This window comes from Danio rerio, chromosome 18 (assembly GCF_052040795.2).
Source record: "Danio rerio strain M-AB ecotype USA chromosome 18, GRCz13ab, whole genome shotgun sequence".
Lineage (NCBI taxonomy): Eukaryota > Metazoa > Chordata > Actinopteri > Cypriniformes > Danionidae > Danio > Danio rerio.
Window position 1 is genome coordinate 33,024,342 of NC_141038.1, and position 27,271 is coordinate 33,051,612.

Below are 27,271 nucleotides of genomic sequence, written 5' to 3' on the forward strand. Positions count from 1 at the left end.
CAAGACAACAAGTGACTTTTCATTTTCAATTGTGCTCGCTGATCCTCGTACATCGCTTGTTTTCAGCTCCTTTTGTTACTTGAACAACTAATTGAATGCTTAGATCTATTTAACTGACTATATTATCGATGCTGTAAAAGGTACTCCATGAACTTGAAAAAAGCCAGTCTTTTACCAGATGTTTTCAGTGGCTGAACAACACCACCGTGCATATAAACCCATTCATAAACAAGAAAACAGTCTACATAAGCTTTGCGTGGTTAAAATAGTTTTAAAACATACCTGTCTGAACGTAATACTTCAGCCTTGTTGTCATCCTTCAGATCGTTGTTTTGAACTGCATAACGTCATTGCCCTCCAGTGGGCAAAAGTAATTCCAATATTGATTCAGGGTTTAGAAAAGTTGATTCTGCATTTTTGGTAAAAACCCTTTCAGAAACAATCTTTCTGTTCATGGATACAAGGCCATGTTGGTCTTTCAGAAAAAAGTTTGGCTTGATGCAGAGTTTGCAGATGACGTCTCTCTGTCAGCGGTCGATCCGTGCTTCATGGGTGCGCGCGAGTGACATATCTGCTTAAAGAGGCTGCGCAGAAATTCAAATTTAAATTTGTTTACAGACCATTTAAAATACCTGTCATAATAGAGTTATTTGTCGGTCTGACAGTAATTAATTGTATGAACATTTTTTAGTTTAATGCTTTATCCAGAATACAAAAATACCTATAAATTCATTTAGATCATTTACTTTAATTATTATTATTGGAATGTGAAGAGACTTTCAACCAGCAATGTTTCTGAAGACAATCACCTACTGCATCTTTAATGCTTAACAGATAATGAATTAACTATTTGCTGATGTTTAATAGATGATTCATAGTGTATTAGTTATTATAAAGTGTTACCGCAAATATTTGCTTAAGTAAAAGTAACAATCTTAAAAGTTTCTCAAGTACGAGTAAAAAACGTAAAGAAAATCCTAAATTAATTTGCTTGTGTTTTACATGACTCTTTCATGTGTGGTGGCTACATTAACGTCACATAATGTGTCATTTGCAGTAAAATCACAAAAAGGCAGAGTTTTTAGGTTAACTTTGTTTTTCACATTCACAACACATACTTCTTCTGCCCTAACCATCAAGAAAATAATGTTTGTTGTTTGCTCAAACTATTAATTTGAAATGAGCTGAAACAACAGAATGAGGGTTATGTTGGACAATTTAATTGTTTTATGTTCAATCCAATTAAATTTGTCAAAACTAGCAAGTTTACTCAATTTACGTCTTGTTGACCCAACACAAATCGAACCATTGTGTGGAACCCAGCATTTTTTACAGTGCAGCTAAATGCACTTATTTAACAGAGTGAGCTCAGGGTTTCCGCGGTTTCAAGGGTTCAGGCTTAAAAAGTCTAAAATTTAAAAAATCTAAATTTTAGGCCTTAAAAGTCTTAAATTCGCTGTTCTAGGTCTTAAATATTTTTGCACATGTCTTATTTTTCTGATGTCCATGTAAAGCTACATCTAATGCAGTGTTTCCACTATCTTAGGGGGCCGCCCCTCCCTCCCAAAGCTTTCAAGTTAATGTTATTTTCTATATAATGTTATTATGCTGGGTGATTTTAATATTCATATTGATGCTGGCAACAATATTAATACAATCGACTTTTTATCTTGCTTGGACAGCTTTGGAATGCAGCAATTTGCTAATTTCCCTACACACACTAAAGGCCATACCCTTGATCTCATCTGTTGCTCTGGAATAATCCCTAACAAATGTACTGTTTCTGATCTTCTGACCATTTCTTAGTGTCTTTTTGTGCTCAGCTTGCAGTTTTTAAATTGCAGTCACCCCGGACAATCAAATTTAGAAACGTTAAGAACATTGATTTATTACATTTTTCAGATGTACTTAATAGTTTTGCATACAATGTGGACTCATCTTCTGCTGATGCTCTGGTGTCTATTTACAATAATGGACTATCTGAAATTTTGGACACTTTTGCACCTTTACAAACCCGGGCTGTCTCTTTTTCTGTTTCTGCTCCTTGGTTTACTTCTGATCTGCATCAACTCAAAACTAAAGGTCGCAGGTTGGAACGGTTGTATAAGAAGTCTGGGTTAACTGTCCACAAAGAAATGTTTACAGAACATGCTCATCATTATAAGGAAGCATTACTTAAAGCAAAATCTGACTATTATGCTAACAGAATAGAATCTAGTCAGGGTAACTCTAGATTACTCTTCTCTGTAGTTAAAAAATCATTAAGTTTTCCTGACACATCACTTTCTTCTTCAACTGAGTTATGTAACAGCTTCCTGTCTTTTTTTGAAACAAAAATTAGGGACATTCATCATCAATTACATACAAATAGTTCAGCCCCTGACTTCAGCCAAAATGTTTCTGAAATCATCACACATTACTCTTTTGATACTTTTACCTTACCATCTACCGCTGAAATAGTTGGTCATATACAGAAATCTAAAACTACCAACTGCCTGCTTGATCCACTTCCTACATGCTTAGTTAAGACCTGTCTTCCATCATTGTCCACACTGATTACTAACATTATTCACAAATCACTGGATTCTGGATCTGTCCCATCTTTACTTAAAACTGCTGTAATCACCCCAGTACTAAAAAAACCTGGAGCTGATTCATCCAATTTGGCCAACTATAGACCAGTTTCCAATTTGCCATTTGTCTCAAAAATACTGGAAAAATGTGTTGCGTCTCAACTCCATAAATATCTTGCTAATAGCAATTTGTTTGAGCTCTTCCAGTCTGGTTTTCGTCCCAACCACAGCACTGAGACTGCTCTTGTCAGGATCACTAATGATCTACTACTGGCAGCAGACTCTGGTTTACTGTCAATTCTTATTCTCCTGGACTTGAGTGCAGCCTTTGACATGGTTTCGCACAAGGTTCTTTTGAATAGGCTTGCCTCACAAGGGATCTCTGGCACCCCTCTTTTATGGTTGAAGTCATATCTTGAAGATCGTACTCAGTTTGTTCAAATTAAAGATTTTAAGTCAAGATCGCAGATTGTCACTACTGGTGTCCCACAGGGTTCTGTACTGGGTCCACTCCTGTTTATCATATATCTACTGCCTCTTGGTCACATTTTCAGAAAATACAACATACAATTCCACTGTTATGCTGACGACACTCAACTCTACCTGTCCACCAAGCCCTCCTGTTCTTTTCCTCCTCCTGCTTTGAGCAGATGTTTAGCTGAAATAAAAATCTGGCTTTCAGCTAACTTTTTAAAATTAAACAGCGACAAAACTGAAGCCCTTCTCATCGGCACTAAAAGTGTTTTGGATAAAGCTGATAATTTCACTATAGACATTGATAACAGTACAATTTTTCCCTCCATGCTGGTAAAGAGTTTGGGTGTCATCTTGGATAGCACACTCTCATTTGAAGGTCACATTAATAATATTACACGTACTGCATATTTCCACCTGCGTAATATCACTCGTCTCCGCCCTTCTCTCACAACTAATAACACAGCAATTCTTATCCACGCATTAGTTACTTCACGTCTTGACTACTGTAATGCACTTCTTTCTGGACTTCCTTCCAAACTTCTCCATAAACTCCAACTGGTTCAGAACCATGCAGCTCGTGTCATCTCTAGGACCCCATCTCACGAGCACGTCACACCACTCCTCTATCAGCTTCATTGGCTTCCAGTAAAGTATCGAATTGATTTTAAAATATTACTTCTAACTTTCAAGGCACTTCATAATCTCGCTCCTCAATATCTCACTGAACTTCTCCATATCTACACCCCTTCTCGTACCCTTAGGTCAGCTAACAACTTCACTCTGGCACCACCTCGCACTCGACTGAGCAAAATGGGAGACAGATCTTTTAGTTCTATGGCTCCTAGGCTATGGAACTCACTTCCAGTAGATCTTAGGAGCAGTGATAGTCTTCACAATTTTAAATCACGTCTAAAGACCCATCTTTTTAAGCAGGCTTTTACTTAACAATTTTTTTTATCATGTTTTTATTATGTTCTTTTATATTCGCTATTGCGTTTTAACTTGTTTGTTCAATGATTGTTTTTAGTAATGTTTAAGTTGTTTAGCATGTCTGCTGATGCTTACTGTAAGGCGACCTTGGGTGTCCAGAAAGGCGCCATTTATAAATAAAATGAATTATTATTATTATTAATATTATTATTATTATATAGCGTCAGATCACAACTTCTTTTAATAAACAAGCTAAATAGGCTTATGTAATATCTTATTTACACAACAGCATGCGATTTCTGTCTTCACAAGGTGGCGTGAATGCAATTTCTGCTCTCTGAATCGTGCATGGTGGAGTTCACAATCAGGGTATCTTTCGTCCAATCCATATCCATTTTCAAACAAAAAAAGGAAAATAAAGAAAATGTCTGTTTTTCTGTTTTTCTTTTGCTCAAAAAAATGAAAAAAATAAAAATGAAATAAACCTTTTTTTCTTGGTAGCATCGGTGCTCCTAACTTCAAAAATGTCATCGCACCAGACAAAATTTTGTTGCACCCACCAAGAATAATGAGCACTGTAGCGAGGCAGAGGGAAAACACAAACACAGTCGCGTAAGTTACAAACAAGTCCCCGGAGGGTGCTTTATTTACAAAATGAATAGTGTGCAAATACGGTGCTCTTCTTGGTTGTGGTGCTCTGGTGCTCCGGGGATAAGATGAAGGATAGTGAGAGTTCAGGTGCTGGATCGTCACGATCTGGAGTCCGCTGTGGGAGAGACAGAGAGACACAAGCATTAGCGCAGGGTGTCATCAATGAATGAAGCTCGTCTTCCTTTTGTGTTGGGCTGGCTTTTATGCCTCTCTGGCTGATGAGCTCCAGCTGTGAGCGATCCGGTGCTGATGAGGTGCCAGCTGGGGTGAATCTTTGTCTAGGGCGACGTGGCATCGGTATACCCTCTACAGCACCGTTATCACACGTTTTATATGAACAGATTCTATTATATATTAACACTCTAATCACAATAAACAAATAAACAAAAATCTGCATGCGCTCACCGGCCCTGCACACACTGATTGACATGAATGAGATTAACTAAATTAACAATAATCATGGTGCTGTTCTTACGGGTGCTGTCTGATATTGCACAGATGATATTTATAACGTATTATTTGCATACATCATCTTAATAGCAGTAATGGTCTTTTCGTGAGCTGCAATGTCAGTTTCATCTCAGTGAATGCATGCAATTGTGCACACGGTATAATTTGCTTGACTGACAGCATCGTAATGATTAAATTAAGGATTAAATAACGTTAGAACTTCTCATGCTTAATATGTGTAGATGTGACAAAAACACTGTTACCTGAAAATTCCGTCCCATCGGTTTTACTGTGAATGCTTTAGTCATAGCGGACTTTAACCACTGGAAGTCTTTTATCCACTCTTCGAAAAGTGTAAATTCTGGATTGACATTCAGCACATGATCACTAGTCAGATGTGTCATTAGTTTTAACTCTAGCTGGTTTCCTAAAACTAAATCTGCCAGTAATGTTTTGATTCTCTCGTATCCAAACCTTTACATTTTCACAGCTGGAGCTCCATGTCATCGGAACTAAGTGATTGACAGCTGATTTGAACCAATGGATTTGCGTTCTGTTCTAGCACAGTGGGTCAATAAGAAGAACTTGAAAGCGGGGCAAGCATTGCGGGCTTTTTTGTACTTCTTCTCTTTTATTTTTTTAGATATTTTTCTGAATCGTTTGGTTTGCAATGTGTTTTGAGCTGCTGTGACGCAAGCAGAGCGGATCATGGATATCTAGTGTCTCATCCAATCTTAGTTATGACCTCTCCCGGAAATTTATACAGGCTCTGTGATCCCTAAAAATGGGTTAAAAATACCCGGAAATCTTGGCAAGGCGAGTGAATGAAAGAGAACAGATAGCGAGAGGCACAGTGATGGTCTAAACATTACATTTGATAATGTAATAATTACATTTATTCATGTAATTAAGTGAACAGAGCAGTAAAGACATGGCAAGTGCAAATCTTTCTCTCTCTCTCTCTCTCTCTCTCTCTCTCTTACATATAACAACTGAAAGTTGTATGTTTTTGACAATATTGCAAAGTTACTAAAAGCTGGCTGGAATTATCAGAAAAATATGAATAGTTAATGATATAACTTATTGTAATGTACTTATTGCAATAAACAATGTATACGTTCTTTTCCTTTTAGTAAAAAAGTATCAGATTTATAGGTGTGCATTTTAATTTTTATGCATCAAATATGCGCTCCAAACATTTTCTTGATTGAGACATGTTAAATTCTTCTTTCATCACTTGCAGTTTTTCCAAATTGCATTGTTTGTAATTTCTTTCATTCATTCATTCATTCATTCATTCATTCATTCATTCATTCATTCATTCATTTTTTTTGTAATTTTTCTTACCAATGTTTATTTCTGTGTTGTTATTTTCTGTGGCAGTTCATTCCGCTGTGGAGACCCCTGCTAAATAAGGCACTAAACTGAAGTCAAATGAATGAATGGATGAATTATTTTCTGTAAAGCTGCTTCTGGCCATGACATGTTCACACCTAAATGGTTATAAGAGACGTGTTTAAAGAATTATATGTAGCATCTTTCATTTATTCTCTTAGGTAAGGCAAGATCTTCTCTTAAAATTCATTTTTGAAATGTGCTTAATGCATTATAAAGCTTGAAGCATTAGAATCGGTGCTCAGCATCAGCAAAAATCCTGATCAGAGCATTCTTTGACCCAACTTGGCTGTCAGAGCAACAATACTCCCCCTTGCTGTACAAGACTGATCTTAGTGCTTAAGTCAGCAAAAACACCTTAAGGAAAAAGAAGTATACTTAAGTAAAGGTCAAGAATAAAAGTATGTTTTATTTAGTAAGTATACTAATATCAATGTCTATCTCCCAGAAGCCTAGAAAAATACACTGCAGTGACAAAAGCTGCACACTTTTTGGATAAAAAAAAGATATAAATAAATGTTAACTTTTAGCTTAACACTTGTATAGTTCACACAGTTGTTCAGTCATTTATTGCTTTCAGTAAAAGAAACAAATTAACACCATAATGACTCAAATTCAAATCAAATCAAATCACTTTTAATGTCACATCATCAGCAGCAGCACTTGTGCTATGCTAGTGAAAAGCTTAGGTGCTGGCTCTAGACAGTACAAAATAAAGACAAATGCAACAACAGTGCAAAAAACAGACAGTGCAAATACAACGACAATGTAAAAATTGACAGCGATATGTACAATAAATTGGTGTCCACATAGTTGTAGGCAGTATTGTTTCAAGTATGGAAACAAGTGCAGTTAAAGTGCAGTGCTTGCTACATATTGATGATGTGCAGTAAGGGTATGGAAGAGTCTGTGTGTGGTGTGTTAAGTGTTCATCAGCCTGATAGTCTGAGGGAAGATACTTTCCTTCAGCCGGCTGGTGCGTGACCTGATGCTGCGGAACTGCCTGCCTGAGGGTAGCAGAGAGAAAAGTCTATGGCTTGGGTGGCTGGAGTCACTGATAATTCTCTTGGCTTTCCTCATGCACCGCCTAGTGTAAATGTGCTGGAGGGAGGGAAGCTCACCTCCTATTACACGTCCAGCAGTTTGCACAATCCTATGTAGGCCTTTGCGATTGCTGCTGGTGCTATTTCCATACCAGGTGGTGATACTGCCAGAAAGGAAGCTCTCCACAGTGCAGATGTAGAATGAGTGGAGGATGTGGGGACTCATTCCAAACCTCCTGAGGAAGAAGAGGCGTTGTTGTGCCTTCCTCAGCACTGCGTTTGTGTGGGCGGTCCATGTCAAATCCTCAGCAATGTAGACACCTAGAAACTTGAAAGTGCGGACTCTCTCCACTGGTGTCCCATTGATAGTGATGGGGGTGTGTTCTCTCTTCTCTCCTGAAATCCACCACCAGCTCCTTGGTTTTGCTGATGTTGAGTGAGAGGTGGTTTTCCTCACACCACTGCGTCAGAGTGTGCACCTTTTCTCTGTAAGCCGTCTCATCATTATTGGTGATTAGGCCCACCACTGTTGTGTCATCAGCAAATTTAACGATGACATTGGAGCAGTGTTTGGCTGTACAGTCATGTGTGTACAGGGAGCACAGGAGTGGGCTGAGAACACAGCCCTGTGGAGCACCAGTGTTGAGGATCAGTGTGGACGAGGTGATGTTGTTCATTCTGACCACCTGGCGTCTGCTTGACTGGAAGTCCAGGATCCAGTTGCACAATGAGCTGTGAAGACCCAGAGCCTGGAAATTCACCACCAGCTTGGCAGGCACTATGGTGTTAAATGTTGAGCTGTAGTCCACAAACAGCATTCTCGCATATGTGATTTTTTTTTCTAGGTCAGAAAGAGCAGTGTGCAAGGTGAAAGCAATTGTATCATCAGTGGAGCGATTACTCCTGTATGCAAATTGCAGAGAGTCAGTGTGAGTGGGCAGTACAGAGCAGATGTTCTTTTTAATCAGCTTTTCAAAGCACTTGCTGAAGATGGGTGTCAGAGCAATCGGACGCCAGTCATTTAAGCATGTGGTTTTAACTGATTTTGATATGGGCACAATAGTAGCTGTCTTAAAGCATGTGGGAACCACAGACTGCGAGAGCAAGAGGTTAAAGATGTCCGTAAAACTCCCGCTAGCTGGTGTGCGCATGCTTCAAGTACAGGTCCATGATTGCCATCTGGGCCCGTAGCTTTCTGGATGTTCACGCGTCGGTAAGCTCTCGTTACGTCTGCTACAGAAACAGAGTGTTTGCTGGCGCCACGGGGCTTTGGTTTTGGCTTTGGTTTCAGCCACAGGGGCACGCACTGTGCGCGCGTTGTGCTGGGCTTCATATCAGGCATAGAACGAGTTGAGGTCGTCTGGGAGACGCAGCAATATTTACAGTGTCGTATTTGTTACTTTTAAAGTCTGTGATGTAATTAAGTCCCTGCCACATGGTCCTTGCATTATTGGTGTTAAATTGACCCCCTAAATTGACCACCTACCTTGTCTGTATTGACATTTTGCTGTGCAGAGTGCAAACGCATTAAGGGCATGTCTGAATCCACTTTTGCTATTTTACGGATGAAAAAATCCGCTTTGCGCCATGAGTCATGGTCTAACAGGGTTGAGCTTATTCTCTGAATGAGTTATAGACGTGTTTTGATAATAAACTAATCAGAGACTCATCTCACATTCCTTTTAAAGAGTCAGTTGTGTCGTGCCATTGCGCATTTGCTATTTACATGACTTTGTAAGTGAAAAAACTGAACGCTTCACCAGCGAGAAAACAGTTAAACAGAGCTTTAACAGTGCGAGAATGAGAGATGAGCCTCCTCATTCTTTACTTTCACTTTCATTCTTATGCATAGGGGCACAGACAACCATTAACCTATACATAATTAATTTTATTTGTTAAGCACACAGATTTTTTTCAAAACTTTTTCTAAATTCAGTTCTAATTTCCAGCAAACAAATAAATGAACAATAATAACGAAGTATGGTCAAACAACTAGTTATATCCAAGTTATATCCAAATACACATGCTATGCTCCATATGGTCTAAAACCTGACAGGTGGGCAAATCTCAGCTTGTTTTTAATAAAACAAATATAAATATGCATATAATAAATACTACTACTAACTAAAAAAGCCACTCTAGATGAAGAAGGCCTGGAGGCGGTGGTTTTTATATTCATGTAGGCTAGAAAATAATTATTTTTGCAATATTTTATTCCTTTAATTATTTTTCATTTGTAAAGATATTTGCGTATTGCTGTACATCCTGTGTATATTAAGCAATGTTTAAGCGAGGCACACAACTAACGCGCTCTGCGCTGGACTTTAGAACTGTTTTGATATGGTCTATGGTGCAGTCTATTATAGTTCCTTAAAATAGCAACGTGCCTACAATGCGCCTTAACATGACACATATGAGCGCAAATGCATTTGCTATTTAAACAGCGGGGTGCAAAACGTCAAAAACGACTCTTGCGTTGATCTGAAACTAGCAAACAACTGTTGCACCACAGGCAAATTGACTGACCTGGGAAATCAGACATCATTCGACTCGACATGCTCCGCTGGATATACAGAGACAAATTTTTATGAATTTTGGACAATGGTTGAGTTATAAAAAGTTATAAAACTTTAAAAAGTTAAAAAGCCTTTTTTTTCATGTGACTGGACCACTAGGGGGCAGTGCGCCAAAACGCTGCAGCTAACTTCAGACCATGGTTGTGATGACACACCAAGTTTTGTGTAAATGCGTCAATGCATTATGGAAATAACACCTTAAGTAATTTTTCGCAAGCTCTGTTAAATTTGTTTGCAAGTTAATCGAAAACAGTCTCTCTAATCAACTTGAATTCCATAACATTTGGTCAGCATGGTCTGTAGATCATGTGATTTCAATTTTGGTGAAAATTCTAAAGACGGCCTAGGTGTAGTTCATTCAAATATGTTTTAAAAAATTTTACATTAAAAAAATGTTCATGATGGAAAATTATGCCATTTGGCGCTTGAATGGGCTTGTGTCAAGAAATCAGAGGAATAAAGAATTTTGATTGTAGCCCATTTTGTTCAACAGTTATAAAAATAAACATAAGTGAAATTGTTGCGATTGAAGATCAGACTCTCCTATCAGTGTGCCAAAGTTTGCGCAAATGCTGCAAACAGTTCATAGGGTTGCCATAGTCTCCCAGAGCGGAAGAAGCCGAAAGAATAATAATAAGAACCGGATATGGTGCTTGGTCACTTAATTACTGCTTGGAGCTATATTTAGGGGCCAAGCACCATAAGCAGTTCCCAACCAGAATGAACAAAGCTTTCCAGAGATGATCCAAGTCATGTTTGGTGATATTTCAGCAAACAGCAAACAAAGGAGTTTGCAAAAGAAGTTTCTGAACAAAGTCAATATGGCGGACAGGAAGCCAAATAGAACATATTTGGTATAAATTTTCTTGGCATGACCCAAGTACCCAACCCAAAGTTGAGATAAATTTTACCACATTAACCCCCTGGGGTCAAAGCCGGCGTATACGCATTCTCAATACATCAATCAATTTTATTAAGTGTCTAGTTTTTATTATGTACACTCACAATGACAACAAACGTGTGTGCTTTTGCAAAACAAGGATAAAAAAACAGTGTAGGCAATCTGGCTTTTCTCTCTCCGTGAACTGTTTTTAGAAACGCGTCAGTATAATGTACTGAAACCCTGTGAAAATTAAACACACAGACATGAGACACATATGTTTAAAAAGCTTGAAGTGAAGCTTGAAAATTAACTGAAACTAAGCAAAAACTGAACAAACAGGCACAAGAGAGATATCAAAGAAAGCTTGATATGTCTACTTTTGCATTAACTAATTCAAGTCGAAAACAAATAATGTATTTTCATGTAATCTGTATAGAAGTAAGGACTGGTATTCTCCTGTCGCCTCATTACAGCAAACGTGATCCTGCCCTCAGTGAGCTCGCAGTTATGTAAATGAACTGAAGGAATCCAGGTAAAAATGGACAAGCTCCCCGAGACATGGCATAAAACGATAAGCTTTATTGTAGTTACTTACATTTGTTTGAATGATGGCACGCCACACAAGTGAAGAAGCAAAGTACTGAACAACGATGAAGAATTTACTTTCTCCTCAGATGAAGATCGCGACTCTGATGACGAGCGCATACATTTTGAAGAATGTCTAGACCCAGCAAAGGACAGAATTCCTGACGAGTAGGTCTTTTATTCCAACCTTTATGATTTATATGAAATATGTCCTTACAGACCACTTATAGTTTCATTGCTATACAAAGTGTATCCTATAACGTATAGTGTATAATGATAAACATAGGCCTATATAATGAAAAATGTAATGTTATATGAAATAAACAATTTTATATGTATGCATTATTATATGTATTATCATATGTGTATATAAAAAAAATACATACTGACCGTTTTTTACAAAACAGGTGTTCAGTTTATAATTCCTATGTGGTAAATGAGTTTATTAGGTTAATTAGTACTAGTATCAGTGAACATCACACAAATCTTACTAATGTAGTTTATGCAATCAGCTTGCTTATTTTTTTTTTCTAGATGTGAAAACAACAGCAGTAAAGAGGGACTGATGCTGACATGGCTCTGAGATTTCTACCGGTCCAGCTTGTAATGTCGTGTAATCTTGTATGAACGGACTCGGAGCAAGTGTGCCGCAAGCCTACGTTTGAGTGAAGGTTTCGGCCGTTAGATCGCCCCCTGGGGGCTGGCTGCAGTACAAGTAATAAAGCCCGCCTCCTCCGTGTTAATGAAGGAGACTTGAGCCCAAATAAAAAAAAAAATTACACTTGCAATAAAATGTCCCGAAAGATAGTTCTGGTCGATTAAGGCACTGGTTATTGTGCTGAAATAGGTGCAGATCTTCATTTTTGTAAACAGTTTGTTTTTAGCAGTAATTTAATGCTGGGCGTGTCATCGTGATTGACAGCTGTGATTGACAGTTTCTCAAAGCGCGGCGTCTGAGCTTCGGCAGGACACTGAAGTAGACTGAAATGTTATTATTCGATTTCTGTGTTATTTTACCATGACAAAATGATTTCAGCAGTAAACTATAGTTTCTGACATACATGATCCTGGTGGAACACTGTTTATTCGCTAAGTTCAGGGCTTTTTTCGGGCTTTATTAGTTTGCTGATACACGCCTAGCCACCCAGATAGCAAAACACAGTTCCGGCTAGATTCTCGCCTGCCGGAGACTTATCTCTTAGAGCTCAGACTGACTAATGTTACCTCTGCTGGACCTACTCCGGATGCCTGGACTCACTACCCAATTCCAGCCCGAGTCAATCGAGCCAGATGCGGCGGCCGAGCGAGCAGGCGCTGCCGCATGCGAGCCGGAATCAGCCCGCGACGCCGCGAGTAAGTTATGCGATGCGGCCTGGAGCTGGCGCGATTGAATATATAAAACCCTCATATTTGTTAACGTTATTACATCCATTTGTGTTGATATGACAGCAAACGCATGCTGAGAAGTTCGGGGGGCGTAGTTGATTTTACATAAAGCGTTTGGTTGGAAGCTCGACTCTGCTCATTTTCGCGGCTCCTCCTCTGGCTCCATCAGACAATCCTTCTGCGCATGTCTGGCTCCAATTTCAGCAGTCTTTTGCGACAGTTTGTGCCCGTCAAGCAGGCGTTTTGCCCTCAAGGCGTTCAATGGGAAAAAGGGCTGTCGCGTCGTCCATATTTTTTACAGTCATTGACTCGGAGACTGTCTGCTGTAACTATTAGCTGTTTATTTCTCTAGCACCCACACTTGTTCTACACCAGGAGAACCATAACAGTGGTACCATACTCCACCTTGTGGTCGGAGTCAACCAAGCACATACATCACATCTCTTCCCTTAAGATTTTTATTTTTTTTCATAACCAACTTAACATTTACTGTATACTTAACAATGCAGTTTTTAATTTTTTAATTTTTTTAATTATTATTGACTTTACAGTCCAGACAATCAATACTTTGACTTCCTATTAATAGTTATAAATTTTCTGATATATATATATATTAATTGAAACATAAAACTTTACTTCCAGCTGAAAAAAATACTTTACAAATAAGGAAAATAGAAAACTTAACACCTGAACACTCTCTAACTACTCTACAACAAAACTAATGAAAGTCACTGAGAATACCGTTTTGGTGGTCTAATTAGCCTGCCAAATCTTGATCTTTGAACTTTTTCCTCACAGCTCACATTTGGTGTCACTATTCCTTTTATTGGCGATGCTACTGGGTTTTGCACTTGAGATGGTGCAAGTGTCCTTTCTGTCTTTGTAGCTGTGCAGGTCAACGGTTCATAATCGATCACGTCTTCAGACTGTTGAGGTGGAAAAGTCAGTTCTCTGGTTTTCAACAAGTGTCGCCGATTTCTCCTATAGTTGTTTCTATCTTCTGTCTGGATTATGAGTGATCTAGGGTTATTATGTTCTCTCACGACGACTGCTGGTTGCCAGTTATCTCTGACTCTTACTCTTACTTTCTCTCCTTCCATCAGCAATGGTAGCCGTTTTGCTCCTCGGTCAAAGTACTGCTTCTGTTTCAGTTGCCTCTCTTTGATTGTGTGGTGTACATTATCAAACAGCTGTGGTTTTAGTAGCTGTGCTGATGTTGGCAGTCTGGTTCTTAGTCGTCGACCCAAGAGCAGTTGGGCAGGAGAAAGTTTTACTCCATCCAAAGGTGAATTCCTATATTCTAATAAAGCAATATAAGGATCACTCTGGCTCTCTTGTGCTTTTTTCAGTAAACTCTTTACTGTCTGAATTGCTCGCTCACTTTGTCCATTAGACTGGGGGTATCCAGGGCTAGATGTGCTGTGTAAAAACTCCCATCTCTGTGTAAATGTCCTGAACTCAGCACTACCAAATTGTGGACCGTTGTCAGACACCACTTCATCTGGGATTCCGTGTCTTGCAAACAATGATTTTAGAGCTGTTATTACTTATCGGCTGGTGGTCCCAGTAAGTTTTGCAATTCTGTAAGATTCTGTAACATGTAAGCTCCTCTCTGAAAGTCCAATATTTTCTGATTACTGCTGGTACATGGCTTATTTCTGCTGGCCATCCTTCTTGTACCCTTTCTATGACCAACCTCAGTTCTTCATCTGCTGCTGTTTGTGATCTGAATTTGTTCAGTTTTTCTTCAGTGATCGGTAGTTGAGCTGCAAGCAGATGCACCTGTAGTTCATCCTCCAGGAGTGGTTCAGTTTTCTCCTCCAGGTAAGCTCGACTCAATGTGTCTGCAATGTAGAGCTCTTTTCCAGGCTTGTAGCTGACATGCAGATCATACGGTTGAAGACTCATTAGCATCCTTTGGAGTCTCGGTGGAGCTTTTTGGAGTGATTTCTTAAACACAGTTTCTAACGGTTTGTGGTCTGTTTCCACATGCACTGTCTTCCCATAAACATATTGTTTGAACATCTCACATCCATACACAATTGCTAAAAGTTCCTTTTCAATCTGCGCGTATCTTCTCTGACAGTCAGTCAATGCTCTGGAGCCATAAGCCACTGGTTGTCCTTCCTGGATTAACACTGCTCCCAGTCCTTCAGAGCTCGCATCAACAGATAATGTTACATCTTTTCCTACATCAAAATACTTGAGCACTGGAGCTTTGCTGACAAGCATCTTCAGTTTTTCAAAGCTTTTCTTTTGCTCTGTGTCCCAATGCCAAGCTGTCTCACCCTCTAGTAGTTTCCGGAGCGGTGCGCTCACTTCTGAGAGGTTTGGAATGAACTTAGCCAGATGCTGTAGCATCCCTAAGAACCTTAGCAGACCTGCTTTGTCCTCTGGCTCAGGCATGTTCTGTATGGCTCTGACTTTTTCCTGGTCTGGTTTCACACCTTCTGCAGATAGAATGTGACCAAGATATGCAATCTCTGTTCTTCTAATCTTACATTTGTCTTTATTTAATTTCAGGTTGATGCTCCTGATTCTGTCCATCAGCGCTCTCAATCTCCTATCATGCTGCTTCTCATCTTCACCCCACACCAAAATATTATCCACTATGTTCACGACTCCCTCCAATCCTTCCAATCTCTGTGCAATGCACTTTTGAAACACCTCAGGAGCTGACGACACACCAAACGGTAGTCGTAAGAATCTGTATCGTCCATACGAGGTGTTAAAGGTACATAACTTGGAACTCTCTTCATCCAGCTGCACCTGCCAGAAACCATGATTGGCATCCAGTATAGAGAAAACCTTTGCATTAGGCATCTCAGCTGTCTTCTCTTCAACTGTGCGCAGTGGATAATGCTCTCTTTTTATAGCATTATTAAGATCTTGGGGATCTATGCAGATTCTGAGTTTGTTGGGTTTTACAACTGTGACCATGCTGTTCACCCAGTCTGTAGGATCAGTCTGCTTTACAATAACTCCAAGATCCTCCATCCTGTCCAATTCAGCTTTTATTCTGTCCTTAAGTACTATCGGCACTTTCCGTGGTGGGTGAATGACTGGAGTGATCTCTGGTTTGAGCTGGATATGGTGCAGTCCTGGCACACATCCTAGACCAGTAAACACATCTTCATATTCACTCATTATGTCAGTGTTGTCTGTATCTACATCATACACTCGTCTGATTAATCCTAGCTTTGTGCACGAGTCTCTTTCAAGGATAGCAGGTGAGTCTTTTTCTATGATTTGAAATTCTAAATCATATTCATTGTCTTTAAAATCACATTTGAGCTTTGCTTTGCCTTTTGTCTTCAGAATGTGACCAGAGTAAGTAACTAGCTTACATCCTGACTTCAATAATTCAGCATTTTTGTTTGGAATTTTTTCAAAGTCTCTTACTGACAGAACATTGCATTCTGCTCCTGTAATCAAGCTTTACAGTTAGCACACTGTTGTTAACTTTAAGTTCTGCAGTCCATTTCTCACCATTTTCATTTATTGTTGAGACTGTATTCAGCTGAATTTTTCCTCCTGCTGGCTCACTTGATCTGATTTCTATACTTCCCATAAACATGACATCATCTTCCTCTGCTTGATCAATCCCATGTACTTTTCTCTCTGTTTTTCTGGGCTTGAACTGTTGTTTCGGTGATCTGCACATGCGACTGAAGTGATTCTTTAATTTGCATGGATTGCATATTTTTCCATATGCTGAACACTTTTTTGGTTCATGAATGTAGCCACACCTTTTGCATTCACATTTCTCTCTGTCACTCTCTGTGTATCTGCTGCTTTCTTTACTTTGGTAACTTTTATCTTGTGCACTGCCACATCTGCTTCCTCATGCAGGGCTTTCATGTGATTTTGCGTTACTTCACTTGCTCTAAAGATGTCAACAGCCTTTGTCAGATCTAAATCTGTTTCCCTGAGCAGCCTAGCTCTCACAGCATTATTTATTATGCCACAGACTATGCGGTCTTTTATCAGCTCATCAGTTAGTTGCGCAAACTCACAGTCTTTCGCTTTGTTCTTCAGGTCCGTCACATAAGCATCAATTGTTTCACTTGGTCCTTGAAGACGGGTAAAGAATACGTGTCTCAGATACGTAATGTTCTTCCGGGGCTCACAGTAGTTTTTAAACAAGTCTTTCAGCCCATCATATCCATCCACATCTTTATCAAAAACCTTTATCGTATTAAACCACATCTTTATCGTATTAAACACCTTTATCGCATCGTCTCCAGCAACATGAAGGAATGTCGCACAATTTACCTTCTTACTCTTCTCAGCGATGCCCGTTGCAATCAGATAGAGTTCAAACTTTTGAATCCATGTTCGCCAGTTTTCTGCCAGATTTCCATCAAAGCTCAGACTATTCAGAGGCTTTAACTGCTCCATTTTTGACTTCTGACACCATGTAATGTCGTGTAACCTTGTATGAATGGACTCGGAGACTGTCTGCTGTAACTATTAGCTGTTAATTTCTCTAGCACCCACACTTGTTCTACACCAGGAGAACCATAACAGTGGTACCATACTCTATCTTGTGGTCGGAGTCAACCAAGCACATACATCACACAGCTAAGACCATGTGATGCTCACACTGGGCTTTTACAAACCTTACACCTTTTATTATTTTACACTCTTTATATTTACGTTATTGATTTTGCCCTGAACGTGTCTTCTGTACACACTGTTCCATGTGTTCCAAGTGCATGCCATAAGTTAAATGTAAAGTTTATTTAAAAGTAACTTTACAAGAAGATTTGCTATGTGTAAGTTTATATAGTTTACAGAGTTGTGTACTGACTCTCACAAGTGTCTCTCGAGCTATTTTGTGTGATAGGTAAATATATTTTAAATAAACTTCAAACAAAAAATTTATGTAAATTATTATTTTTTTTCTCGGATTCTTTCTTGAAACACTTAGTCACATACAGTACCTGTCTGATGGCTCATTATGCAGCTTATTATGCAGGTCTTTGTCTTCTCAGGTGTGCCTCACTGCATAGTAATGATAGTTCACGCCTTCTCGCATAGACCATTTTTACTCAGAAAGTGACTTAGAAATTTAAATGTATTACATTGTGTGCTGTGAGCAAGTAAATAATATGATTCTGACATCATTTTGAAGCAAAATCACTAGGATACAAGATTCACATAAGTCTTGTGAACAGATGTTCTCTATGTTTCCCGGCCTTGTTTCAGTGTCTTTAAAATTTTAGTTTTTTCACTAACCACACATAAACATTTCTTTCTCAAAAACACAAACACATGCAACCATTCTGCTTAGGTATTATTGTAGCCCAGCTTGTGCTGTTTACAGTGTTACCACACTTTAGCTATTAATGTTTTTAGGATACTAAAAAACAACACAAATGTCAGTGCATGTCAAAACTTCTCCATGGCCCCAAAACACCTTGGACCCCTGAGGGTTAAACATACACAGTCTAAAGTTATCAGCAATTTAATGAATAATTATTATTATATTATATTATTATATAATATATTATTATATATATAATGGTCATTGTGTGTTGCCAATGACACATCTAAAGTAGGGCTGCTCAATTTTGGGAAAAATCAAAATCACAATTATTTTGGTCATAATCATAATCACAATTATTCAAAATGATTATCAGTTGAAGTCAAAATTATTCGCCCTATAATATTTTTTCTTCTGTAGAAAGGCTTATTTTTTATTTTGGCTTGAATAAAAGCGGGTTTAAATATTTTGAAACCTATATTATTAGCCCCCTTTAAGCAATATATATATTTTTGATTGATCTGCAGAAAAAACTACTGTTATACTTGGCTAATTACCCTAATTAAGTCTTTGAATCACACTTTTAATCTGAATGCTAGTATTTAAAAATATCTAGAAAAATGTTATGTGCTGTCATCATAGCAAAGATAAAAGAAGTCATTTATCAGAAATGAGTTGTTAAAACTACTATGTTTAGAAATGGGTCTGTAACGAATATGGCCGACCAGACACATAAATATTTAGCATTTTATTCCACAACCAGCCAACTTTGCCCAGAGAAGGCTCGAAACCTGATTCCAAGGTATTTACGACCCAAAGGAATGTGCCATGCGGCTCTAAGCACAGGAATGACTTACAAAGGACTATTTGCTGTTTAACACTGTTTTCATATAAACTTTACTCTTTATGTTTAATCATATGTTTTGCAAAGTTTCCCTTTCTCTTGTATTAATATTTTTGGTTTTAATACCCTTGCATATAATGTTTAACTGTACCTAGGCTAAGCATCCGCTTATACTGTTCAAGTTTGGACTTTTTGAAAAGCGTACAAATTGATCGTTGACATTTTGTTTTAATATAAGTGCAACATATTAATGTTTTAAGAGACTTTAACATTTTTGTGCTGATTTACATAAAATTTGCCTATGCAAATTATTCTGACTCGGACAAAGACCCATTCAAGAGTTCACACTTAGATATTGCTTGACGACTGTAAGCAGGTTTGGCATGCTGTCCCGGGAGAGAACCCTGAGCTCGGAGATAGTTGAGCCCAGGGCTCCCGCCAGGTCCATGGAGCATGTAAGGGGAGTACGAGATCAGGTGGTTCTCGAGAGCTCCCCTTTTTAAAGGGAGGAAAGGAGGAGATAGGGGGTGGATGGGGGGTTTCTTCGGAAAACGAAGGTAAGGGAGTAATATCTAGCTAGGCTATTTATAGTAATTTGGAATAGATCTGATTGGCTAACTAATGAGTGTAGATAGGCGGCCAGCTGCGGTCAATTATATCACGTGCTCCTCTCGAAATTAGTTTAAAAACTTCACTTCAAGAGTTCACACTTAGATATTGCTTGACGACTGTAAGCAGGTTTGGCATGCTGTCCCGGTAGAGAACCCTGAGCTCGGAGATAGTTGAGCCCAGGGCTCCCGCCAGGTCCATAGAGCATGTAAGGGGAGTACGAGATCAGGTGGTTCTCGAGAGCTCCCCAAATGCATGAAGCTCGGGACAGCAGCCGTGTATTCGAAGAAACTCCCCAAAAGGCTTGAAATGCTATATCCGGCTGCTGGATATAGTTATTTAAAAGGAAATGTAAAGAGGGCTCCTTGGAGCAAAGGGTGAAACAGGTTCCTGCGGGAACCCGAGCAGAGTTGGCTTGGGCTGTGAATACTCCTGCTGGAGTAGAGACTCGGGGAGACCCCTGCGGGGGTCAGAGCCATGGGGTGGGCGGGAATCCTGCTGGAGTCATTACAAGGGAAGGGGAGTGAAGGACTCCGGCTGGAGAGGGGGGTGAAGGGGGGCAGGGGGGGCGGGGACTCCAAAGGAGTAATTTGCTCGAGGAACACTCCTTGCGGAGATTGAGCTGGGAGGTGGCAGCACTATATATAATTATATATTTATATGAAACATATAGATATATAAATATATAATGGGGTAATCTAGGGCCTTGGGGGGGGCGTTTTTTACTGACTCTTGAGAGAGTCGAAGCTCTTGGCTCTCCTGCGGGAGAGAGAGCTGTATGTGCCATCTCCAGCTGGAGTCGGGAAAAGGAATGGTCGGTGAAGCCCCAGCTGGAGGGTGAAATGGCAGTTGGGCGATGACCCCTGCGGGGGTCCGGTGCTCGGGATTAACTCCGCGGGAGTTAGAGCGTGAGGGTGACAGCACTATATATAAATATATATTTATATGCGTGGGTGCATATATATATACATATATATAAATAAATTTTAAAAAAATAAAAGATAAATGTGAGAAATAAACAGAAATAAATGAATAAAAGCTAGGGCCGGGGAGGGTCGGTGACATGGCTAGTGTCACAGCTCGGGGCTGGGTGAGCTATTTGGCTGGCTCCAGTAGGAGTCTGGAAAGATGAGGGGAAGGTGAAGACTCTTTCTGGAGGGTGACGGGCGGTATAGGTGCTCTGGGGGTGTTCCTGCGGGAACAGAGCGTGAGGGTGACAGCACTATATATAAATTCATATTTATATGCGTGGGTGCATATAGATGTGAATTTATACAAATAAAATCAAACAAAGAGAAAATAAATAGTGCTATACTATATGTCATTGAAATGACATATAATATAAAAAGCTAAGGCCGGGCCGTGAGATGATTCCTGCGGGAATCGAAGCTCGGGGTAACGCCCCTGCGGGGGCCAGAGCCATGGGGGGGGGGGGGGGGGTCCTACAGAAGTTAGAAAAGTTGGTGGGCAGTGAAAACTTCTGTGGCAGCGGCCAGGGGGGGCGGGGGTGACGGGGGGGCTTGGGCAGGGAAAGAACTCTTACTGTAGTAGGGTGAGTGAAAAGGGGGAGAAGGCTGAGTGCAAATCAGCTGGAAGGAAGAAAAGAAATTAGATGGCTGGGTCATGCCCGCGCCCTTGAGAGACTTGGTAGTTCCTCTGCCCTCGGGAAGCTGGTATAGCTGGGTTGTGTTCTTTCCTTGTACTAGGCTCGTGCCTTTGGCCGCTGGGATAACTGCAACGGCTGGTGAGGGTCCTCTGGGCTTCCCTGAGATGACTGTGGCTGAGTCGGATGTAGGTTTTGAAGGCGTCAGAAGACCACCTTCCTAGTGTTTGTATGTGTTGTTGTGATAACCCTTTGTGTGCTGCTGTAGTGGCGGCTCCAATTCTGAATGAGTGACTGGAGTATGATTCTGATGGGAAGCCTGAGTTGGTTAGGACATATTTAAGGTGTTTTTGGAACCAAAAGCGTGTCACTGGGTGGTGTGTGTCGTCTATGAAAAGGGGGTCTAGGGGACTTGCACTTAGTGTTTTCCTGTAGTGTGTGTAAGCTAGAAGAGTTTGGAATGGGCTTGTGGGGGAGGGAATGTTGAATATGTAGATGTAATGTCCCTTTCTGGATTGATCTGTTTTACTTTGCTTAATGAGGAAAGCAATTGTTTCCTCATCAATCAAGGTCAGATCTGCTATAGTAGGGTGGATAGAGGGATCGAATTTAGATGTAACTGTAAATTCAGAACATCTTAGAAATCCAAAAAAGGCAAGAATAAACATTGCATCTAGGGTATGATCTGTATGAAATGAAAAATAGCCTTTCCTGAGTGTGGAAATGCATTTAGCTAGTATGTTGTGTGTGATGGGTAGCCTTGTGTCTGGGAGGGGGGGGCGGGTCTTCTGAATGCCTTTAATAAGAAGGCTAGTTTGTGAGTTAGTGATAGATTCAGAACTGGAGCCGTACATGAGTTTGTGAAAAAACTGAATGCCACTTAAATAGCTCTTAATCGAGTTTGCCTGGATATGTTTGTGAGAATGATGGTAAGTGATAAATGATGTGATTGTAAGTAGGGAGAAATTGGGGAATGTAGTGTTGTATAGTGAATGGAAATGTTTGAATGTTTTCCATGCAGTGAGATAAGCTTGTAAGGTTCTTGGAGCCACCGCTTGCATAATGAGAGATATGGATGCTTGGTGCAGATCGTGCATGGGATGATTTATTGGAATATCATCTCTGAATAAGGAGGGATGGGCGTCGGGTGCTGCTCCGCCTCCGGCGCTAATTCTCTGAATTTCTGAAAATGAAGACGAGAGAGAGAGTCAGCAATTTGATTATGAAAACCAGGAACATGTACAGCAGTTAAAATAAACTGTTTTTTGGCTGAAGTCCAAATAAGGCGACGGAGAAGCGGCATTAGAGCGGGGGAGTGAGAGCGCCCTCTATTAATGCAGTGAACGACGGCTTCATTGTCACAGTGAATGAGAATGCTGGAAGCAGACCATTCATCTCCCCATAATAGGGTCGCGACGACTATGGGGTATAGTTCGAATAATGCAGATGAATATTGGTGTGATGGAACCTCTAACATTTGGGGGGGCCAATCGGATGCGAACCAGCGGCCTTGGTAGTAACCGCCAAATCCTATGGAGGGTGCAGCGTCTGTATAAAGATGGATGTCTACGGGGGATGAAATTAAATCGCTATAAAAGAAAGAACAGCCGTTCCAGCACTTAAGGAAGGAAATCCAGAGGCTGAGTTCGTTTCGGCATGGATCGGATAAGGATATATTTTCTTCTAGACTCTGAACTGATGCTGCGAGTTGAAGGAGGTGAGTGACGAACGGGCGTCCTTGAGGTATGATGCGCATGGCGAAATTTAAATGTCCTAATATTGACAGCAGTTCGCGTTTAGAACATTCTTGTTTCTCCAAAAATATGGAAGATAGAGAAATGATGCGATCGACTTTCTCTTTGGGTAAAGATGCTTGAAATTTGTTAGAGTCCAAATTGATGCCTAAGAATTCTATGAAGGTGCTGGGGCCGGCGGTTTTTTTCTTCAGCTAGAGGGATGCCGAGTTTGGCAAACACTGCTTTGGTAATCTCTAGGTGTTTAGCAGGTGGGGAATTTGGAGGGGAAATTATGAGGAAATCATCTAGTAGGTGGACTACGTGCGGAATGCCGTAATTGTTAGCGAGGATCCAGCATAATGCTTCTGAAAGCATGTCGAAGATTTTGGGGCTACTTCTGCAGCCGAAGGTTAAACGGACTGCAAAGTAGAATTGGGATTTCCAATTAATGCCAAAGAGATGCCAGAACTCGGGATGCAATGGCATAATTTTGAAAGCTGACGTGATGTCTACTTTCGCGAGCCAGGCGTCGCGTCCGACGAGTTTAATTAAAGAAATGACTTGGTCTATATCGTGGTAATTCAGAGAGAATTCGTCGGGTGAAATTATGCTGTTGACACTTGAATAGGCGGAATTATGGGGAGAAGACAGGTCGATAATTAGCCGTTTTTTGCCCGAAAATTTTCTGGTCGCTACTCCAATTGGGCTGACTCGATAGGTGCTAAACGGAGGGGCAAGAAAGGGACCGATCATAAATTTATTATCGATCTCTTTCTTTATTAATTGCTCCACCACTTCTGGTTCGGCGTTAGCAGATTGAAGGTTAGGACATGCGAGGTTATAGGAAGGAAGAGTCGAAACACCGGGGTGGAATCCATTAGACAGACCTGAAATGAGAAATTCAGAAAAGTTAGGATCAGGGTGCATGCATAATTCATGGTAAAGATTAGAAATATTGACAGGAGTCGACAAGTAGGATCTATGTTTTTTATTTGCTTTCCACACTTGGCAGACCACTCGAGCATGAGCGCCACCGCAGTAACTGCAAATGTGTAAGTATTTGCAAGGGTGGCGGAAACATCTGGCTGCGTTAAAGTTATTGCAAGCTAGAGATGATGGAGGGTTTTGAGAGGAGGGAGGGGGGAGAAGAGCAGGGATAGCAGAGGTAGAAGGGCGGGGTACGTAACTAGTGGATCTTGGGGTTTGTAGTTCTTTCTCAGTGGAGGGGATTATGAAGGGACAGGAAGTGGTTGGGTGAAGGTTTGAGCGGCAGACCGCGCAGGAAAGATTGCGGCATCCTAGAAAAACTCTGTTATGGAGATCAGTGTCCAAAGCCCCCCAATAAGAACACTGATTCCATTGAGCAACGCGAATAGCGCATTTTGCTGAAAATAATTTGTGATATGTATAGAAATGCGTTCCCCCATAGGAGAGTGCGAGCTCCGAAATGATAGCCATATAGTCGTTCAGCTCGCGCCTCCTATGGGGAAAGACGGAGCAGATGGTGTCTGTATAACGTGAGAAAGCTACGTGGAATTCGGCTATTGTGAGTGTGCGAGGTTGAGAGCTGACTGGTGATTTAAGTGTAATGGTGAATTCGCCGCAATCCACCTGTCGATCTGCCGAGGGAGGTGCAATAGGTGAAAGGAGTGTAGAGAGGTCTATGTCTGCACCTGATAGGATGAGGTTCCTGACTGTGTTGGAGATCTGAGGTGGTTCCAGGACTGGAGCGTTATGCGGAATGGGAAGGGGTGTGGCTGTGGCTAGGGTGAAGGGGGCTCGTGCGGAAGATGTGTTAGTACAGAGAGCATTTTGTTGGGGAGGGTTAGTAATGGAAGTGGGTGCTTGGAGGGATGTAGAGGGAAAAAAGGGGGGATTAGTAGATGAAAAATTAGCAGTCAGAGGGAGAGCGTTGGAGCTTGTAGGAAAGGATTGAGTGGGAATAAGTTGGGTTGAAGAATGAGGGAGATTAGAAGAAAGATTGGGAATAAGTTGAGTTGAAGAATGAGGGAGATTAGAAGAAAGAGAGAACTGAGGAGGGTTGAGAGTCGGGGGAATTGCTTGAAGAGTCGGACTGGAGTTTTCGCTGGATTGTGGGGCTGGAGGCCAAAGGAGGGGGGTGGGAAGTCCTGGAGTGGCATAATTGTCCGGTGGATTCACTGTGTGTTGGTTGGTAGAAGGTGCTGTCTGTCCTGTAGCTTGAGGTTGCTTTTTATTAGTTTTCTTGGTTGCTTTCTTGGGTGGTCCAGGGGGGTTTCTTGAGTGCTGAGTAGCGGAGGGTTGTGGATAGGGGGTGTGGCGGGAGCGAGTTGGTCTACTGTCTTGGGGAGGCGGAGTTGGTGACGGGATGGCTTCGTACAGTTTCAGAAGTTCGGATTTATTGCAGCGGGTGGGGATGGAAATTCCGGCGTTTGTGAGTGACTGGCGGAGTTCAGAAAGTCATTTTGTTGGATGTGATGGATGAAGATCTTGCAGAGGCGTAGGATGAAGCGGGAGACGGTAAGTTGCGGTTTGGAGATGGAGATTGCGTGCGGCGATGGGTTCTTGTGACTGTGGAGCGGATGGGTCTTCGGCCTCTGATAGGAGCCTCGGTGTTTATTTGGGTTTGTTGTTGTGTTTGGGCTGGTGTTTCCGGGAGAGCTGGTGTGTTGGTTCCTTCCATGTTGCTTGTTGATGGCTTTGATGTTGGATTGTTCTGTTTAGGTTGTGAGTTCTTTCTGTTGTTGTCGCTGTTTTGTTGTAGCTGTTGTTGTAGTAGCTGTTGTTGTTGAAGCTGTTGTTGTTGAAGCGTTAGCTGTTATTGTTGATGTAGGCTGTTGTTGCTGTTGTTGTTGCTGTTGTTGTTGCTGTTGTTGTTGCTGTTGTTGTTGTTGCTGTTGCTGTTGTTGTAGCTGTTGTTGTAGCTGTTGTTGTAGCTGTTGTCGTTGTTGTTTGTTGTCGAGGGTTTCGGTAGTTTGTTAGGAGCAGGGTTTGTCCTTGTTCTTCGGAAAACGAAGGTAAGGGAGTAATATCTAGCTAGGCTATTTATAGTAATTTGAAATAGATCTGATTGGCTAACTAATGAGAGTAGATAGGCGGCCAGCTGCGGTCAATTATATCATGTGCTCCTCTCGAAATTAGTTTAAAAACTTCACTAAATTTAATATTCAAGGAAGTAAGCTTCTAATTGGTCAACTTTCCATGGAGGGTGGATCCGAACCCGCCTTATAAAAGTTGGAAACCAAGCAAAACTCTCGCTTCCTCTTCTTCGCAACTCTCTCTATGTCCTGGGACCTTGCTTGGAACCCCCTCTCTTCACACGCACGCTCTCTGTTCAAACGCTCTTGGAACCTCCTCTCTCTCCCAACTCCAAGCAACCCCCCCTCCCCCTTCTCTCTGCTCCAAAGACCTCTGTTTTGAAACCTTCTTCAACTCTGTACAACTTCCTTGAGACTGAGAAACCTCCAAGAAAGCAGACAGATACCCAGACAGAAAGGGGTTAATCGGACCGCGCTCTGACATTTCACCGCCCAGAATGCTTTTTGCCGCTTCAACTTGAAACTACAACCTCGTGAGGAACAAAGATCAGCCAACCAACCACGTGCTTAACAACGAGAGCTCGGACATCACGAACAGACAGCAAGTATCACCTTTCTCCCAACATCTAAACTGGTGTGAACTAAATTAACCCTAAAGAGACAATAGAAGGGTTATATTGAATTTGATTACGTTTGGTTGCTTGGTTTGTTTTTACAAACTCATAGGTTTTTCTCATCATTACATCTTCTCAACCTCTTCACGTTTGTTACTCTCCCCTATGCTTGTATGAATGTGTGTTTGTGTTAGGTGTTAGTTTCTGTTAGATTAGTCAATAAAGTCTACTTTTGTATAAAGAAAGGTGCCTGTGTATATTAATGAATCTAATGTCTTGAACTTTGATCTTGCTACCCTGCTCAAATTTTATGTTGATAGCATCGCTGAACGATTCGTTTGTTCGGATCAAAAGAGTCGATTCATTTGAAGCCCCGTTCAAATGAATCTTCCTCCTGCTAAGCTATTCCTCTATATAATGTTCCAGAAGGTACACGAGCCTGAAAGGCGGGAAAGGTGCGGTATGTATATATATGTATATATATACACATATATATACATATATATACATATATATATATATATATATATATATATATATATATATATATATATATATATATATATATATATATATATATATGATTTTGAGCGGAATTCTGACTTGTGCGACTATGATAAATTTTAAGAT

At 40.7% G+C, this 27,271-nt stretch overlaps 1 protein-coding gene and 1 long non-coding RNA gene across 11 annotated transcripts in view; one reads left to right on the top strand and one right to left on the bottom strand.

Moving 5' to 3' along the window:
• LOC137488296 (uncharacterized) overlaps positions 1-27,271 on the bottom strand; it is a 724,224-nt gene that overhangs the window by 540,074 nt on the left and 156,879 nt on the right. The gene's annotated exons all lie outside the window — the stretch shown is intronic.
• def8 (differentially expressed in FDCP 8 homolog) overlaps positions 1-27,271 on the top strand; it is a 181,020-nt gene that overhangs the window by 36,535 nt on the left and 117,214 nt on the right. The window lies entirely within an intron of this gene.